The sequence below is a fragment of the Schistocerca piceifrons genome, chromosome 5 (assembly GCF_021461385.2).
Source record: "Schistocerca piceifrons isolate TAMUIC-IGC-003096 chromosome 5, iqSchPice1.1, whole genome shotgun sequence".
NCBI classification, from domain to species: domain Eukaryota; kingdom Metazoa; phylum Arthropoda; class Insecta; order Orthoptera; family Acrididae; genus Schistocerca; species Schistocerca piceifrons.
The window spans coordinates 329,866,257-329,879,271 of record NC_060142.1 but is presented as its reverse complement, the minus strand read 5'-3'; positions in this window follow the sequence as shown (position 1 = coordinate 329,879,271).

Sequence of the window (13,015 nt, the reverse complement as noted above, 5' to 3'; positions counted from 1 at the left end):
AGTTCGCAGCTGAATTTTCTGGATAGAGCGATTCAAGCCATCTGCGCACACTGAACAGATATCCTAAGCAGTTTGATTGGAACGCTATTGTAACCACCATCGTGTGACAATTTTTTTACTTCACTGTGTCCAAGAATGTGACGAGAGCTGTACATGTGGGAGGGAATATCAGTGGCAGAACTGTACAGAATTGTTTAGAAATAGGAAGCAGCTATGCTACGCCTGTATCTACATTACCTTGCAGAACACATTATGATGTGCCTCCGAGGTGGTTCCGGAAGGTTCCAAAAGGATGTGGAGCCATTCCGACTCCAGTGCCGTGGTCAGCTGCGCTACTTTTCACGGTTAAGGACCCATGGTGTGAACAGTCCGAGAAAGGTGGTTCTACAGATAATCGATTGGGTTTATAACAGGGGGTTTGTACGCCAGGAGAGCACGATACACTAACCCAGGAGCTTTTACAGCCACGCCCATATACGCAATAGTACCGCAAGCTGTGGCGCACGTTGCATTTTACTGCTGGTGGATGCCACCAAGCCGAGAAGAAACGAACTGCATTCAGGGGTGGACGTGGTCCCTAAGGATATGATCCACTGTGCTCTCCTGAATGACGATATCACCCAGGGAATGCTACTAAAACATTCCCCAGACCACAACGCCCCTCCTCCAGCCTGGAACCTTCCGACGAGTGTTGCAATGCGGTATACGCCAAAGGCCATCTGTGCGATGGGACACAAAATGTGCTGCATCTGAGAAGGCGACCTGTCCCCAATCAGTTGATATCCAGTTGCGGCACTGGTTTGCAAATTCGTTGACTATGAACCGCAGTTAGCATGGATGCCCTTATTCAGTAACGTTCGCTGAATGGTCATTGAAGTGACACTGTTTGTAGCCCCTTGGCTGATCTGGGCGGTTAGTTCCTGTAACCTCCCCCTCGGAAATAAGAATTAAATGAATTTTAAATATTGTAACCTCTGAACAAAATTGCCTTCTATTTATAATCTCTGTGCAGAAATGCATTCACATTTAATGTTCCCACAAAATTCTTTTCTCATTTAATGTTAAGTTCGAAACAGAAAAATTCCTAAACACCAAAACATTAAAAAAATTCAGTAACCTGATAAATTTTATGACGACAGCAGCGCTACGCCACGGCCCTGTACTCTGAATAAAAAAAGAAAAAAAATTCTTACCTCAATAAAAACTACAAATATACCTGCTCTCACCTAAAATATTTTCGGCACAGCTCCGTGCAATGCTGGCCTATGGTTTGTGATTCATGAAAGGAAAGATAATCCATTGAATAAAGTCTTTAAATTAAAATGAATGCTTTTCTTTAAAAAAAATTACTATATATTGTAAAAATTACTATTGGGGCATTTTTTAAAAGAAATTGACGACAATTAATATACATTACTAGATATGCGCAAGGCTGCCTCTTTACCTTCTACAATAATACCCATCCTCCAGATTCTCGACCAGATCAGACTCCCGACACGCGCCGACACGTGCACAGAACTGCCGACTACTGCCGACTCACGCAGACTCCACAAGACTACTGCCGACTAGCGACAAGCAACAACTAACTACATACTGCTCTCGGGTCAGAGACTCTCCCATGCCTTGCCCATCGCCGGCGACGCATACGTCTTACATAACCCTCCACTGCGAGGGCAAAAATTTGGCAGCGATGGTGAGTCAATTGGACTTGCCATGAGCAACAAATTTTTCTTGGTTAAGTAAGTTTACAATCACAGAATATATACATATATATAAGTGCAGAACATGAAATAAAATATAGTGCACATGCGCTGAGTACAGAACATATCAAGCAATGACAAAATGTATACTCAATAAGTACAAAACATATTAACAAATGGCAAAAGTGCACACGCACTGTAGTACAGAACATATCAGGAAATCACAAAATGTATAATCAATGAGTACAAATCATATTAACAAATGACATAAAGTGCACACGCACTGTAGTACATACATAATGTATACAAATCATATTAACAAATGACATAAAGTGCATACACACTGTAGTTCTGAATATATCAGCAAATCACAAAATGTATACGCAATGAATAGAAATCATATTATAAATGACATAAAGTGCACACGCACTGTAGTTTTTTTTTATTTTTACAAGAACAAGGATAGGAAAGGGAAGGATTGCATCATGGTTGTAGCACATTAAGTTGCACGCAGTTGCACTGAAAGTCCATTTCTTTCTACAGAAGCACAACACCAAGTGAGACAATCTGATGTTCTTTTCCCTGAAGTATTTATCAGTGTAGCCAAGACACTGAAATGTCGTACTAATATTCCATGTTATCATTTTGGTAGTACATTAGGTACACCAAACAGTGGGACCATAATAACATCTCCATCGCTCAAGGTGGTGGACAGCATGTCGTGTCAACACCACATTCTTGTAAGGTACACCAACGTAGAATTAGTGCAAAAACCAAATATAGTGCTCCATGAGCATGAGGATAGACAGGACAAACGGATATAGCAGTAATTTCTGGTAATTAGGTCAGAAGGTGAAGGACATTAGGTCTTATGCCAGTCATCATTGATAATTACACTAGTTTAACAACTAATTTGAGTAATTGTTGGCACTCATTGCCTAGTTACTAAACATTTCTATACTATGTATGGAGTATTACAGAACATTATTCATAAGTCATCTGATTACAGTAAATATTGGCACTCGTTGACCAGTTACAATCCATCAGAAGTCATCATTCAAAGCAGGAGCTAATGAGTGTAGCATCAAGTTACTGGTATTCATATATACAGCATGAGAGTGACATAATACAAATTTAAAGTATAAGAAACAGTGGCATTCATTGGTCAGCAAGTATTGAATATTACAAAACATTTTTCATCATTCAAGTGACATATGACATACACTCCTGGAAATGGAAAAAAGAACACATTGACACCGGTGTGTCAGACCCACCATACTTGCTCCGGACAATGCGAGAGGGCTGTAAAAGCAATGATCACACGCACGGCACAGCGGACACACCAGGAACCGCGGTGTTGGCCGTCGAATGGCGCTAGCTGCGCAGCATTTGTGCTCCGCCGCCGTCAGTGTCAGCCAGTTTGCCGTGGCATACGGAGCTCCATCGCAGTCTTTAACACTGGTAGCATGCCGCGACAGCGTGGACGTGAACCGTTTGTGCAGTTGACGGACTTTGAGCGAGGGCGTATAGTGGGCATGCGGGAGGCCGGGTGGACGTACCGCCGAATTGCTCAACACGTGGGGCGTGAGGTCTCCACAGTACATCGATGTTGTCGCCAGTGGTCGGCGGAAGGTGCACATGCCCGTCGACCTGGGACCGGACCGCAGCGACGCACGGATGCACGCCAAGACCGTAGGATCCTACGCAGTGCCGTAGGGGACCGCACCGCCACTTCCCAGCAAATTAGGGACACCGTTGCTCCTGGGGTATCGGCGAGGACCATTCGCAACCGTCTCCATGAAGCTGGGCTACGGTCCCGCACACCATTAGGCCGTCTTCCGCTCACGCCCCAACATCGTGCAGCCCGCCTCCAGTGGTGTCGCGACAGGCGTGAATGGAGGGACGGATGGAGACGTGTCGTCTTCAGCGATGAGAGTCGCTTCTGCCTTGGTGCCAATGATGGTCGTATGCGTGTTTGGCGCCGTGCAGGTGAGCGCCACAATCAGGACTGCATACGACCGAGGCACACAGGGCCAACACCCGGCATCATGGTGTGGGGAGTGATCTCCTACACTGGCCGTACACCACTGGTGATCGTCGAGGGGACACTGAATAGTGCACGGTACATCCAAACCGTCATCGAACCCATCGTTCTACCATTCCTAGACCGGCAAGGGAACTTGCTGTTCCAACAGGACAACGCACGTCCGCATGTATCCCGCGCCACCCAACGTGCTCTAGAAGGTGTAAGTCAACTACCCTGGCCAGCAAGATCTCCGGATCTGTCCCCCATTGAGCATGTTTGGGACTGGATGAAGCGTCGTCTCACGCGGTCTGCACGTCCAGCACGAACGCTGGTCCAACTGAGGCGCCAGATGGAAATGGCATGGCAAGCCGTTCCGCAGGACTACATCCAGCATCCCTACGATCGTCTCCATGGGAGAATAGCAGCTTGCATTGCTGCGAAAGGTGGATATACACTGTACTAGTGCCGACATTGTACATGCTCTGTTGCCTGTGTCTATGTGCCTGTGGTTCTGTCAGTGTGATCATGTGATGTATCTGACCCCAGGAATGTGTCAATAATGTTTCCCCTTCCTGGGACAATGAATTCACGGTGTTCTTATTTCATTTTCCAGGAGTGTATTAAAAAATAATTATTGGCACTCATTGGGCGGTTAGAAATCATCAGAAGGCATCAGTCAAAACAGGAGCTAAACAGTGTAGCATCAAGCTACTGGTACTCATATATATAGCATGAAAGTGACATAATATAAATTTAAAATATAAGAAACAGTGGTATTCATTGGTCAGCAAGTATTGAATATTACAAAACATTTTTCATCATTCAAGTGACATATAACATATTTAAAATGTAACACTCTGTAGCATTACTCAAAGTCTGTGGTTGGAAAAAAAATTATTCAGTATTACTCATAACTCTTTTAAATTGGTATCATTATTTGGGACTGGTAATACATTTTTATTTTGTGCTAGCAATGCATTGCGTTGGGAGCGATAATTAATTGCTGGGGCATAACAATAGTTGCATTTGACTTATTGCTGCAAATGAAGATGTGTACCGTCATTCATCATGAGTCAGCTGTAGCAAGGTTATGAAACAAATAGTGTATATGTGACCACATTCATGAAAGACACAGGTTTAATGACCAACTGCTTATAGCACATTTATTTCATGAAGAGTTTCTCCTGGAAAAATACAAAATGGATTATTAAGCTGAAAGAAGAAACGCATATTAGGCTGAAAAGTAGTGAACTTCGAATTAACAGGTAATGGAATGTGTATTAAATATATATGTTCTCTAGCTGCCCTTTCCAAAACCTTCAGACATCATACCATGCGACATAAGACATACTGTCAAAACGAACTGCAACTAATACTTAAATAACTACATAGCATTTCTTAACTAACAGTAAATATATAGACTTCATCATTATTTTCATCTGCAAAGAATAACTTCATTATCATTACTATAATCACCTGCAAAGAAAAACTTCATTATCCATATTAACATAATTCCATATTATCATCACCTATAAAGAAATACTTCCATATTAGCATATTCTGCATCATTATTAATCACCATCCATTATCATCTGCAAAAAAGTCACTTCATCATTCATTATACAACTATTCATAGTATAGAGTTCCTTATTTCTAGCATATTTCATCACTAAAACTAAGACGTGAAGTTCTGTCTGACAGTCTGCATCAATCGCCTCGTATTTTGAAAGAAAAAATTAGTTAAGACTGCTATCATACGATGTGTATAGTATATTCTTGTTAATGCTTGTTAATTCTGATCCATTTACTCTTCGTGACGAGGTATTGCATCTTCTTTCGTTCATTCCGAAGGTGAAATTCCCATAATTTATTTTTTATACGTTATTTCTATCTGAAAATGATGAACAGTGATTAATGTCTTGCATTTAAATCATATACCCATTAAATAAAAGCTGGTTTCTAGTGATATAACTGAGCATACAGCATAGCATGACAGAAAACGTAATATGTCAAAAACATAGACAGCGTTCAGATGCTAAAATGTACACAGAGTATCACAATGTAGCAGCAAAAAAAAAAAAAAAAAAAAAAAAAAAAAATAATCACGATATTGAGCTATCACAAGGCAAAATGTCAAAGTCAACTAGTGTTTGTTACATCTTAAATATTTCATAATGCATACAAACAAAACAGGAAAACAATCATACATACATGAAGAATGGAAAATGTGCACAGTCTGATGTGTAACGAAAAAGAAAGCGATCTGCTAACCTTACCTTGCCAGGCACTTGCCAAGAAAAAATACGATAATCATCAGTAACTGGTCACATAAATATAATTGCATAAGTAGCCATAAAATGTGTAAGTTTATCTGGAAAAATGTACACGGTCTGATGTGTAACGACCAGAAGAGCCTCTGTTGGATAGATAGTGCATACGTACTAATATCTTCTATCCAATGTGAAAGTCACGGCGTGTACAAACCTGTTTTTGCTGTCTTCTCCGGCGCTCTGCGCCACGTTTGATGTTGTTCAGCGCAATGTCAATTATTTCATGATGTCGTAGTCGACGAGATGTAGGAAAGGTGGTTCAACATTTCAGTATAACAGACGGAGATAGCATAGTAGATTCATTTGGTATGGAATTAATTACATCCTGGAATGAGAGTATGTGTGTGTCCCAATCATTATGTTTTTTATGGCAGTATATTCTGCACAGTTTACCAATTTCTTTCATTAATCATTCACAAGGGTTCGAAGAAGCTTGGTACCTGGATATATAGATCGGAGAAATGTTTCTAGCTTGTAACATATGTGTCCATACAGCAGATCTAAACTGTGGTCCATTGTTGGAAACTACTTTCAACACATGCCCTACATGAAATAGAAAATGTTTTACAAATGCTTTCGAAACGGTTTTAGCAGTAGCTTTGCGTAACGGAGTAAAGGTAACAAATTTTGAAGTGAGTTCAGCAGCGACAAAAATGTAGCAAAAACTTCTATTAGTTCTGGGAATCGGACCAAAAATGTCTACAGCGGCCATGTGTCTCAATTTAACAGGTACAATGGGATGTAATGGAGAAATATGTGAAATCGTATCTGACTTAGCTTTCTGGCAGAATTCACATGGCGCTAAAACTCGTCGAATACGTTTCTCCATGTTGGTAAAATAACAGTTCTGTCTCAGTATAAGAAAACATTTTCTGGCTCCGTAATGTGGGTAACTTAAACGAGTATACCAGATTAATTTGTTAACAAGTTCGTCAGGAATGCATAATAACCAATAGTTGCTGTCAGGGTGAAAGCGGCGAAACAGAAAGTTATTGCGTACAGTGTAATGGTTTCTGATGGTAGCATTATTCTTGTCTTGTCACAGGTGTTTAATTTCTTTCCATACGTTGTCTTTATTCTACTCTTGTGCTATATCTTGTAATGACGACGAAATGAAATTCTCAAATGCAACTTGTTGAATGTACATGGCGCTGAAATTTGCTTTGCAGAAGTTGGTTGCGATCCCTTGCTGATTGTTGCTGAGAGAACGGGATAGTGCGTCTGCTACAATATTTTGTGTACCGGGAATGTGAACAACTGTAAAATTAAATTCCTGTAAATAAAGTTTCCATCTACTTAATCTGTCGTGTGTAAATTTAGCGGAAAGTAAAAACTGTATAGCTCTATGATCTGTGTAAACGGTAGTGTGTCTTCCATAAAGAAAATGCCGAAGTCTCGTAAATGCCCAAACAACACATAGTGTTTCAAGTTCTGTAACAGAATAATTGCGTTCAGCAGGTGACAGAATGCGACTCGCAAAGGCTATGTTTTTAATTACTTTAGTGCCATCTTCTTTAATTTCTTGAAAAATGTGTACGCCTAAAGCGGTGTTAGAACTATCGGTGGCAATGGAAAAATTTCTAGTAAGATCTGGGTGTGATAGAAGTGGTGCATTCATCAAAGCTTGTTTGAGGTTCATAAATTCAGAATGTGCTTGCTTATCCCAGGACCAAATAGTGTTTTTACCTGTCAATTGACATAATCTAGGGGCGTCTAAAGTAGAGTAATGAATAAATTTACGAAAAAAGCTAATTAAACCCAAAAAGCTGCGTAGTTGTTTCTTCGTCGTAGGAACAGTAATGTCAAGTAAAGCTTGAAGTTTTTCCGGGTCAGGCGCAATGCCTTCGGTTGAAATTACATGTCCAAGAAATTTTATAGAAGTTTTACCAGAGTGCGATTTACTGAGATTAACTGTGAGTCCTTGTGCACGAAAAGTTCGCAACAGTTGTTCAAGAACCAGATTGTGTTCAGACCAGTTACCTTCTGCAATAAGAATGTCGTCTACATACGTTGTGATTCTGTCTTTCATGCAAAAGTGTGTGTCGGATGTCGTCAAAAGTAATAACATTTTCGTGAACAAGATTCTGCGTGTCAAAAATATTGCTTACGTTACTGGAAGATGCAACCTGTACTGTATCTAGTCAAATTGTATCGGACGTGCTATTATTTTCGGGAGGATGCTGTGACATTTCCACTATTTGAACTGTTCTGTTATTTCTTCCTGACGTATTACGTTCGGGATGATATCTACTGTCTGGTTCATGCATGATAATATGTTGTTGCGGATGATTTTGCTGCTGATAAGACCGACTGTTATTAAACGTACGCTGAAAATTGTGCTCATTATTTTTACATCTGTCATTATAGTAATTTCTATACGGTGCATTGCGACAGGAATTGAAATGGTGTGTTTTCTGTACGTAGTTATTTCCTTGTTGCTGTGCGTTACTATTTTTTGGAGCTGATGCTATACGTGCAGGCGGCGAAACATTAAAGCTTGGTTGACCTTGTACATTACATTGTTGGTTAGGTACACTAACGGGTTGGTTTTCATGCTGTTGCGGAGAAAAACCTCTATTGTTACCAAAATGTATTTACGACTGCTGATAATTTTACACATACTGATGATTAAAATTTTGCCTGTTATTAAAATTATGCTGTTATTTCTTTTAATTCCGGGAGTGTCTAATGAAAATTGTCATTTTCGGTAAAATTTGTCATATCAGTTTTTCTTTACTCGTTTCTTAATCCTAGATAGATCGACAGTTGAAGAGCTGTTTTGATAGATATAAAGGATAGTAGAAGAGAAGGCAGCAGTGCAGAAAACTAAAGATGAAACAGCACTACTACGGCTCAGGGCCCTGTGCACGCTACGGCACATATTCATTAAAGCATAATGAATCCCCTGAGGTGAATTACGCGCTACAAATAAAGTTTAGTTTCTGCGTTACAGGCAATGCCGGTGAAAATCCAAAAGCAAATTGCTGTATCCATGCTAATTCTAGTTTCTGCATTACAGGCCATGGCGGTGAAAGTACAAAAATAAATCGACGTATCCAGTTCAAAGCGTGTACCTGTGCCCTGTCATTTTTAAATACCTTAGATTTTTTTACGAATAAATATTGCTCGTAATCAACGTTATCGTCTCTAAATATGTGAACAGGTTCAGGATTGAATGAGAATCTGTATGTCTGTGTCTCTTCGGATTCTAAGGCGCGTGGTCTCTGTAAATTACTTAAGTTACACTGGCTGTGTGAGTGTGTCAAATGTTCGGAATGTGGCGTATGCTGTGCCGTGTTAGAGGCTAAAACATTTTTCCTTTGTGTTTCTTTAATACGTTCGTCAATTTGGCTGATCTGTTGTTCAAATTTCTTATCGACTTCCGTATCCAGAGTGTGTGAAAGTTCTGGTGACTTTAAATTAAACTCGTCGCGTATCTGTGTTGCGTTTTCTGAACATTGTTCAGTGACTGCATTAATTTCATCTCTAAGTGATTCTGTTGTGGCTACATGTGTATTATTTAATTCTTGCGCAACAGCTCTAACTTCTCCACTACTGTTCCTAGCACAAGCCTCAGTTTCGTCACGTAATTGTTCTTTAGTATGATGACGTTGCACGGTAACAGCTGTAATCTGTTCACTAAGTTGTTTGTTCTGTTCGTTAAGGTTGTCGTGTTTTTCATTCGACTGTTTGAAACTTTCATTCAACTGTTTGAAATTGTTGTTTAATTTTTCATTCCACTGTCTGAGATGTTCATTAAGTTGTTTGAAATGGTCATTTTGTTCGTTCTTGAGTTGTAGTATTAATGCCATAACTTGATCCAACCGAATATTACCTACTCTATTCTCTGTGCTGTTTGATGGTGTATCTGCTTTTGTCGCGTTTTGTGTAACCATTTGGTGATTCTGTGATTTACGAAAAGGTTAGTCACTAAATCGGCATCAAATAAATCTGTCGTACTTTGACTACACTGTTCATTTTCGTTAGAAAAATTTATCTGCTCACAATTCAAATTTTGCAAATCGGGTGTGTTAAACTGGGCAGTGTTCATTGTAAAACGTCCCGCGTCATCAATTGTCGTTAAATTAACAGAAGACACAATTGAATTTGTTTGCTCGTCATTAGCATTAAAATCATTACTAGTGGTCGGTATGCACTGATTGTCTGTAAATGGAGGATTGTCATCATTACACTGAGTGTCGCAAATATTATCGGTCATATTATTCGAGTCGGCTATTTCACTCATTGCACATCGCGATGTACTGTTAACAGTTTTTCGCAGTATTTTTCACAAATCAAAATTAAGCTCAAATGAAAGAAGGACAATGCAAAAATGCAACAAGCACAATTACAACTAAGAGCAACAAATTGCCGATGATCTGTGAAAGAAAGAGTGACAAATTAGTAAATGCGTTGCGCCAGATGCAAACTACGTTTAAGTAAATAAGAGCAGATATATGACTACTTCTCAGAAGATTCACAAAGAAATACGATCCTGGCCGGATGTCGCCAAGTGTAACCTCCCCACAAAAATATTTAAATTAAATTATGAACCAAGTATAACCTCCGCACAATAATAATAATTAAATGAATTTTAAATATTGTAACCTCTGAACAAAATTGCCTCCCATTTATAATCTCTGTGCAGAAATGCATTCACATTTAATGTTCCCACAAAATTCTTTTCTCATTTAATGTTAAGTTCGAAACAGAAAAATTCTTAAACACCAAAACAATAAAAAAAATTCAGTAACCTGGTAAATTTTATGACGACAGCAGCGCCACGGCCCTGTACTCTGAATAAAAAAAAAAAAACAAAAAAAATTCTTACCTCAATAAAAACTAAGAATATATCTGCTCTCACCTAAAAAATTTTCGGCACAGTTCCGTGCAATGCTGGCCTATGGTTTGTGATTCATGAAAGGAAAGATTATCCATTGAATAAAATCTTTGAATTGAAATGAATGCTTTTTTTAAAAAAAATTGCTTTATATTATAAAAATTATTATTGGGGCATTTTTTTAAAAGAAATTGATGACAGTTAATATACATTACTGGATATGCGCAAGGCTGCCTCTTTACCTTCTACAATAATACCCATCCTCCAGAGTCTCGACCAGAGCAGCCTCCCGACACGCGCACACAACTGCCGACTACTGCCGACTCACGCAGACTCCACAAGACTACCGCCGACTAGCGACAAGCAACAACTAATTACATACTGCTCTCGGGTCAGAGACTCTCCCATGCCTTGCCCATCGCCGGCGACGCATACGTCTTACATTCCTCAACAGTTCAACAGTTACTCATCTATTCGCGCATATGCATCTCTGCAGCCATCGTTCACCCCTGTCATCGACGGCCGTGGTGCACCACATTTGCCTCGGGTCCAGTTTTGGATAGCGCCATTTTGTCACCCGCTGTGTACTTTCACTACGTCAGTACGCGAAAAGTGAAAAAAACTTAACAATTTCGTAAATGATTTCACTCTTGGCCCGAAATCAGATGATCATGCCCTTGTGGGCGTCAGATAAACCTCCCTGTTTCCGCATTACGACAACGTCTGCACTGTTTTCAGCCTCCCCCAACACTGACAGAGCCTCCGCCTGCCACCGGTTGGTGGTTATTGCATATTGACATCGAACGTGGTGACATTAATGTGAGTGGACGATCTAATAAAAATATTCTACGTCCAAAGTTCTGCCTCAGAAGCTCTTAGAACGAACATTAGCTGCAGCAACATGGAAGACTTCTGATGTAAGATGTTACTCATTCAAAAAATTACTTTGTCAAGGAAGGAAGGGCATTCTTGCTCTTGGGTTCGGTATCCGACCCGACAGGCGAAAGAACACAGTGATAATGCCATGAGAATGCAGGAGGGAATGGACTCCATGGCATTAAAAATTAGAAATCGTTGTTGGAAAAACATATCAAAGTATAGGAAAATAAAACTAAAAAATTCGGTACAAATTAAAAACCATTTGTAAATATTAAGAAAGCAAATGGAAATCCACTGTAATGCTCAGAGAAGCGAATGCTTAGGCGGAAGGAAACCCTGGAATGGTTCTACGATGGGTATGGGATCCGATGACGTCAAAGAAGAAGTAATGGCTTTCGATATGGAGGAAAAGTTTTGGAAGTGTCTGCAATTAAGTACGGCAAAGGCTAGATAATCCTTTGGAATTTTTTAAATTATTGGAGAAAATGTGATACTATTCTCTTTTGTGTTCAGCACCTAGACTAAACGGTCAAAATATTAGTGATGTTCTTAAGAGTGTAAATCGATTGTTCTGGAGGTACATAGTTAGGTATCGGCCGCCATCCAGTACACCGCACTTTAAAATACGCGCGTCGTTACTCAGGTCGCCGCGTTCCCTGCAGCCGCTGTCGCAGCTTGAGGGTGGTGGCACTAACGCTTACGCCGCGGCCTATGATATGCAAGCATCCCCTCTCTGGAGCTCCAGCGGCGGGTCAGTTGAAGTCTATTACACATCGAGGCACAGAGCCCCGTTTTGTGTGTTTGCCATGTCATAACATTCAGTTGTCAGGGCTCGTCATCAGTGGAATAATTATGGTATTGACGACTGAGTGAACTGTACACCTTTGTATTTGTATATAGTTAAACACTGAAATTTACTGAAAGCAACTGACGCTACAACTACAGCAAACAAAGTTGGGTATTACTTTTACTATTTGACGTTAAGTGTAGAATAAATGGAAACCTGAATTTTCTGTTCAGGAAATGCATCTGTTCCTTGCTTCTGTATCCACTAAAGAACCAGAAAGGCGCAAAGAAACTTACAAGATGCAGATGACGTAAAATTTGTTGCAAATTCTTAGGAAAATGGGCTACGTAATGTAAATATATTTAGCACACTGTTTATAAAAGAATGAAAAGGGGACAATACCGCTAGAAGAGCAAGCGAGATCTGTGTGGGTTGCATGGGCGTAAAGCAAAA